At 33.3% G+C, this 7318-nt stretch overlaps 1 long non-coding RNA gene across 5 annotated transcripts; it reads left to right on the top strand.

Annotated features, from left to right (window-relative positions):
* Nucleotides 1-3567: 3567 nt before the first annotated feature.
* LOC143558543 (uncharacterized) lies at nt 3568-5359 on the top strand. 5 transcript variants are annotated; one of them, XR_013139762.1, is made up of 4 exons: nt 3568-3903; nt 3992-4213; nt 4276-4365; nt 4842-5359. It is a non-coding gene; the product is annotated as an uncharacterized LOC143558543 (long non-coding RNA). The 5 variants fall into 5 exon arrangements; XR_013139761.1 differs by having other exon boundaries at nt 3992-4365; nt 4842-4971; nt 5057-5359; XR_013139763.1 differs by having other exon boundaries at nt 3568-3840; nt 4132-4365.
* The last annotated feature ends 1959 nt before the right edge of the window (nt 5360-7318 follow it).

The raw sequence follows: 7318 nt of genomic DNA, 5'->3' as shown, positions 1-7318 counted from the left end.
AAATCTTTCTGGTTTTTTAGTTCATTCAAATATAGGAACACGAAGTTAAATTATATCCTTCCTTTTTCCTTACTTTCTTTTATTTCTTAATTTTTCTTTCTCTTCTTTTCTTTTTTTTTATTAAACTCTGGGAACAAATGACAACAAAAAAATTTGTATCATGTACGTCTACCTCATGCACTATTAATAGGAAGCTGAAGAGTAGACTGCCTTGAAATGTGGTTAATGATTCATAGGAAAATGATGGAAGATGCATGAACTTGGTTTGGTGAAGTGATGGATTGAAATGCTATTGGTGCATAGCTGACCTATTTTTAAAATTCAGTGGCGCCTTTTGTTGGTATGAAACCACCCATGTGGGCTAGCTTCTTTAGATTAGCCTTGTTTGACTAAAATTGTATCTAGATTAACCCATAATAGTGTTTTGCAAAACCTACCATATATTACTAAAGTTGGCTTACTTAAAAAATCTGTACTCTATTTAATTACGTAGCTAAACTTTTCAACCAGATGCGGTATCTACTTTGTTAACAAACAATTAGCATATACTTCCTTCGTCTCATTATAATTTATAAGTGTACATTTTATAAAAACACAAAGTTTAAGATGTATTATATGATTAATTTTTTTCTTGCCAAATGACAATAATTTCCTTGAAAAGTGAGTCCATCAATATTGTTTATTAATGTTAGTTGTGTGTGTTTAAGGGTAAACTTGAAAATTGGCTAATAAATTTTGAAAGTGAACACTTGTAATGGGACAAATTAAAAAATAAATGTGGACACTTATAATGGGACGTAGAGAGTATTAGTTTTCTTTATCCTATGAATATGATGCAAAAGTGATCCAAACATTTACAACATGTGATACATAATATCAAAGATTCGCGATTTCGTTACAGTCTATCATATAGACACATTAGTAGGTTAATGAGGGGATGTGTTATTCATACACCATTTATAGGGTGTATATATAGATATGGTGTGTGTTAAGAGGGTGTGTGAATAACCAAAATGGGTGTATGAATAACCATTGCCTTAATGAGCGTGTAATCTGTCCACATTCTTTTGAATTATATAAATCATTGCTACCATAAATTAAAAAAATTGTCTATGCATTTCTGAAACTTATGAGCATGACGATCTACTCCGGGCACCAGGAATAAACTTTGCGTTTAAAGAAATGTGTAGTATTATTTAAAAACACCCCAAAAACACTAAGTCATCATCTTTTACATTTACTTTTATATTTTCATTGAAATATATTTATATATTTTCAATGGAGAAAAATTTATGATATATAAAAGTTGAAAATTAAAACTAAAAGTTCAATTTATAATTTTATAACGTTTTAAACTTAACAATTAGCTACTTTCAATATAAATAATTTAGAAGAATCATTAGTAATTCAAAATATATACTAACTACAATTATAATATGTTATATCATAATGGGTCAAGTTATTCTACAAAAAGAAATAAAAATGAGAAGGATGAGAAAAATTTATAGTCACACAAAAAACCCCTAAAAAAATAAAAATAAATAAATCTTAACTCAAAATTTAATAAAAAAAAGAAAAAATAAAAAATACAAAAATGTTTCCAGCGTCTTTCTCGTTCTCATAAAAAAACCACAATTGTAAGTGAAAAAGTCAACGTCGTTTTCTTTTGTTTATCATTGTGTTTTGTGTTTATTTTCGTCATTGATTGTGTCTTTTTTATTTAGCATTGTGTATTATTTTCTTTATATTGTGTTATATTTTGTTCGGAATTGTGTTACATTTTGCGATATATTTTGTATTTTTTTAGTTATAATTGTGTCTTTTGTTAATTTTCGTTATTGTGTCTTTAATATAGGCATTGTGTCTTTTCGTTAATTTATTTTTATTCTTTTGTATTTTTTTAACGGGAATGATGGAGGAAATAGTTTAGTTTTTTTTTTCGGTTTTTATTTATATTTTGAGTTATGATATTTTTATTATTTTTTTTGAATTTGTTTTTAAGGGGGTTTTTTGTGTGATTACAAATTTTTCTCTTATTTTTCATTTTTGTCTCTCTTTGTATTTTAACATTACCCATATTATAATATGTTATAATTAGGAATCTTTATATTATGTTATTAATTACAAATATATAATATATAATCTTCCTATATAATAAAGAAAACCTTTTGGGACATGTGTTGGTGCTGTTTGTTTTTCCTCAGAAGCACTTCTCCACCTCTTTTGTCTGCACTGAGAAGAGGGCGCGCAGACGTTGGGCTCTGCAGTGTGTTTGTTTTTTCGAAGACGTTTTATTAAAAAACGTCTGCGCGCCCTCTTCTCCCAGAAGTGTTGGTATTATTACTTCTTAACCTCTTCTACCCATTTTATTTCATCGATCATCATCCTCCTCTTAACCCTAACTCCACTCCTCCTCCTAACTCCTCTCCACTGCCGCCGGCCGCTCCACTCACCACGCCGGCTACCTCCACACCACCGGCCGCAACCCGCCGGCTACCTCCACACCGCCGACGCTCCACTCACACGCCGCCGCCGCTCCATTCACCATGCTGCCGCCGCTGCTCCGGCATCTTCTTGAAGGTAATGATTCATTTTAGGGTTATGCTTTCTTTCTATTATTTCAACTCTGTGAATAGGTGATTATATCTTGTTCTAAATGTTTTGATTTCGTTGGTCTGATGCAATTGAGAATTTGCCGGTGAATTCATAGTTTTTTGATGATTTCTGTTAGAAGTTGTGAGGTTTGTTGTTTGGGTTTCTGTATATGTGTTATGAATTATGGTTGTTAGTTTAAAGATCTCGTGATCGGATCTGTGATTAGTTTAGATTGGAGATGTTCACATTAATGAAATCAATGAACACAGAGTTCTAGATCGTAGATCAATAAATGAAATCTTATAACTACAATTCAACTGCATTTTCTCAAATAATATGTTTTTGTTTTGTTGATCGGATTCATTTGACAATTTGCTCGGTGAAGTTCTGTTATTTGCTTTGAATTCATAGGTTTTGTTGATTTTCGTTTGATATTGTGATTTTCCTTGTGCATGTTAGTGGTCATATTTACGTGTTATAAAATTGTGATGTTTGTATTTACATAGTCAATGTTTGTTATCCGTGTTTCTCATAAACTATACATCTCTGAGGATATGATCCACAATAGGAGTTCCGAATTCATAGACACGTAGAATCAAACTATACATCTCTGTTGAAGACCTTTTTTATTTATATTTCAGTTTATTTAAATTTCAGCTTATTTTAGCAGTCTGCAGATGTTAAAAAACAAACAGTCTTCTTGTTGCAGACTGCAGAGTTTTGGTCCACCTCTTCTGCTACAGATGTTGGCAGATGTGGTTTCGCAGTCTTCTGACATTTTACCTCTGAAAAACAAACAGCACCTTAGCCTCATATTTCATTTGCTATCGTGTTCGTTAAAGAGCTTGTCCACGTTTCTCATTTTACAAAGCTTCATTCCTGTGAAAGTTTCCCTACTTTCTTCAGCTAAACCCTAAATTGAAAGCGAATTTCAAAATTTGAAACTCAGATCTATACTATTCTGAGTCTCTCTCTCTTTAAAGCCAATTTCAAAATTTGATTTATTTTTCAATCGATTTCAACAGGTAATCTTCTTCAATCTTTTTATCAATTGCCTCCTTTTATTCTACAATCGATTTCTTCAATTGACTTTTCATGAAAATGCAACACAAACAATCTCGCAAATTAACAAACATAAATAGCCATCACCCACCGTCTTCTCTACTAATTCTTCACCATCGTTGGCCCTCATCGTCTCTTTATTCATCATCGTCAAACCTTGATTTCGGCCACTAAAAGCATCAGGTATGACCTTTGACCTAAGTTCCATTGTTTTTTTTTTTTAATTTCAAATGTCTAAGAATTTTTGTCTTTGAAATAAAGTTTTAGTTGGTTGCAGTGCAGGCCATGGATCATCGTTGATCATATGTAGACATTACAAAAAAAGTTATCTCAGGTAAACTATATATTATTAGCACCATTAATATGATAAATCTTTGTTGAAACTCCAATTCAGTTGCTCCAGTTAAGAGTTCAATTCATGATTTCTGTGTAAGCTCTTAACAATTTGTTTTCTTTTTTCTTTTTTTTGTGCAGATTTTATAGTGGAGCAAGCGTGCAGGATCTTAGAACTGATGAAACTAGCTGTTGTGAATATCTTGATGGAGAAAATATTCAGGTACAGAATTTAGTTTCAAGTGATATGCCAAAAGTTATATGTCTTATATTTGCATATGGTAGTTATATTTGATTGCAGGAATGTACGAAAGTCAGCTGCACTTTATGGACAATAACAATGAAGCAACTCCTTCCTATGATAAGAGCATAGAGGTAAAGAAATTAAAGTTTTCCAAAATGGATTACAAAGTTTTGTGACTTGAAGTCGTATCAATTAGCTTTTGGTGTTTGGACATATTGATTATGACTATAAACAATCTCAACATATTTTAAAAAAGTATATTCAACAGAAGTTATGTGACTTATTGGTTCAGTATATTTTTATTCACTTAGGTTGTTGAGACTCATGATGTCAATTTGATTTTCTTAATTAGTTAGATACTTTAATTAACAATTTTACATTATTGAGTCCAAGAAATATGTATTCAAAATAGTAGATTGTTCAGTTTAAGCCTCAAGGTGGTTATTATTTTTGTTTAAATTTGAGATAAGGCTTGTGTACATAGATTGATTCTGTTTTCAAATAAATTAGTTGATTAAGGTTTCATTTTACTTTACTCTGCATTTTCAATATACAATAACAAGTGAGGTTTTTGTCTTACAAATAAAATATATTTCTTTATATGTAGATTGTTACATACATATTTTATGTGTGAACAGAAAAGACTCACGAGCTACAGAGGTGGAGCTTTATACACAGGTTTGATATTTGGAATACGACTATTAAGAAAAACTGATTTTGAATCCATATCCATTTATGTAAGTTTATAACGTCTTTTGTTTCGTTTTCAACCGTGGTTTCGTTTTCTTTGTTTGTGGATTCTTTAAAAGTTTAATTGTGCAGGAATCGGAATGGCGGGTTCTATATTTATCTCAACTTAGGCCTGCCGGAGTTTCATTCGATGGTTGTTAACAGTTTCATCAGCCGGAGGTTCGTTCGTTCATGTCAAGAATATGTCTTATAAGGAGGTACTTTTTGTAAATTCAGTTTTTTTGTGTTTTGTTTGGAATTACATTTACGTATTTCACTATTTTGATTGTCCCCAAAAGTTGCTCGATGAAATGCATGTATTCGTGGATTCGTTTTTTTGGTGTCTTATTTTGGATAGAATTGTGGATTAATAGATCAAGTTGTCATGTATGTTGGTGTGCAAATTACTATCATTTACTGTAGCCAAAGTGTATTGCATGTTGTAGTTTTGCTATATAATAGCTAATATACTTTATTAGTATTATGTAACATCCCAAATTTTTCGTTCGGATAATAATAATAATAAATATGATGGGATAAGTAGGCTTTTAGATTGACTTAATTATGGACCAAAAGGGAAAGATGTGCCTTAGGTCCATGGGCTTAAGGGAGAACAAATACCCATTAAACCCTAATCCTTTCCATTATTATCAATCTCTACACCATAGCATACACCTTAGAAAACACACACAACACCATCTTATAACCCGAACCAAGATCCAAAGGCGAGAACCCGAGCTTGTTGGTGCTAGATCGTCGTGATGAACCAAAGCAACATCAAAGACCAGCTCATGTTTGTAAATCGACTCGTTTACGGTACGTTTATATCGAGAACTTGTTCGTTTAGGTTTGGATTAGTCTAGAAATGATAGATCTGCGTTTGTATGGTAAAAACGAATCCAACAAAGCTAAACTCACTGAAAATGGATAAGATTTGATGGGTTAATCGATTGATAAACGAACCCGTAACCCTTATGCCTAAATCGCACCCCTTAAACATCGATGTTAGGCCGATTTGATGGCTGGGGTTTGTAGGCGCTGGTCAGACGATTCCGTTGATACCAAAATCGTGATATTTGGTTAAGAAACGAAGGTTTAATTGCAGATCTAAGGTGTGTTGACTATTTGCTGTTCTTGACGATTTTGCCTTTGACCCTTGAGTCAAAGTCTGGATAAGAACTATGGGTGATTCGTTATGGGTGATTCTTTAGCTAGTTCGTTATGGGAGCTTAGCGAATCAGAGGGTGATTCGTTAGCTAGTTCGTTATGGGAGCTTAGCGAATCAGAGGGTGATTCGTTAGCTAGTTCGTTATGGGAGCTTAGAGAATCAGAGGATGATTCTTTACCCAATTTGTTAAGGGCAAAGTAACGAACTAGGAGTTTAATATAAAGACAAAATGGTCACTGGACTTAGAAAAGAATTATATAATTACATAACAGCCCTTGGAGTTTGGCAATTTATGAAAGATACCTTTAAAGGTTAATGAGTAACGATTAACTAACCAGGTAATGATTTAATGAAGTAAAACAGCTTAGACGTGTAAGACTAATTAAGTAGCAATGAGATGACTAGAGCGGTACTTAATACTGTAATTATTAAACTTTTAGACGCGCACAGCTCAAGAAGGAGTAACCGTTAGCAGAAGAAGTAATCGAGTTCAGGTGAGTTTCTAGCCCCGTTCCTTGTTATGTTTTCGGGGCTGTGTGCATACTCGATGTGTTGTTAATACACTCATCCTAAGTGATAAGTGTATGCCATATGTGATATATGTTATAGATATGAATGATTGCTTTTCGGTACGCGAACGATCTTCGGATATTGCGCGTACGTCAGGTTATAAATAAAGGTATGAATATAATATATGGAAGATGTATGAACATTACAAATGAACACTTGTCGGGGCGTGAACGATCTCCGGATATTATACGTATCGACAAGGGGTATGACTGTTAAGTGAAACTTATGTGAAGAACGCCTGGAGTGTTCCTATGCTACAATGTAATTATAGTATATGTGAAGTATGTGTGTACAGGTACAGAAATGGTATTTGAGTTCTACGTCCGACGTATTAAGTTAGGATGGCGAATCCCTCTAACTTCTGTTGGACCTAGACTTGGCAGGGGATGGCCTAGTTAAGGACTGCGGGCCTTATACGTGATGCAGATAATAGATGTAAACGTAAATAGGGACGGTGGGCCTTATACGTGTTATAGGAGATAGACGCCAACGTAGATAAGGACTGCGGACCTTATACGTATTATAGATAGGCGTTAGCACAGGAAAGGACTGTGGACCATATACGTGCTATACTTGTGTTCTGGTAGCATAGGGGAAGACTGCGGACTTCGCACGTG

This window comes from Bidens hawaiensis, unplaced genomic scaffold (genome assembly GCF_021521415.1).
Source record: "Bidens hawaiensis isolate Kalapana, Puna unplaced genomic scaffold, B.hawaiensis_p1.1 tig00019556_1, whole genome shotgun sequence".
In the NCBI taxonomy this organism is placed as follows: Eukaryota; Viridiplantae; Streptophyta; class Magnoliopsida; order Asterales; family Asteraceae; genus Bidens; species Bidens hawaiensis.
The sequence above is the reverse complement of the archived record's forward strand: the minus strand, read 5'-3'. Positions and strand labels throughout refer to the sequence as shown.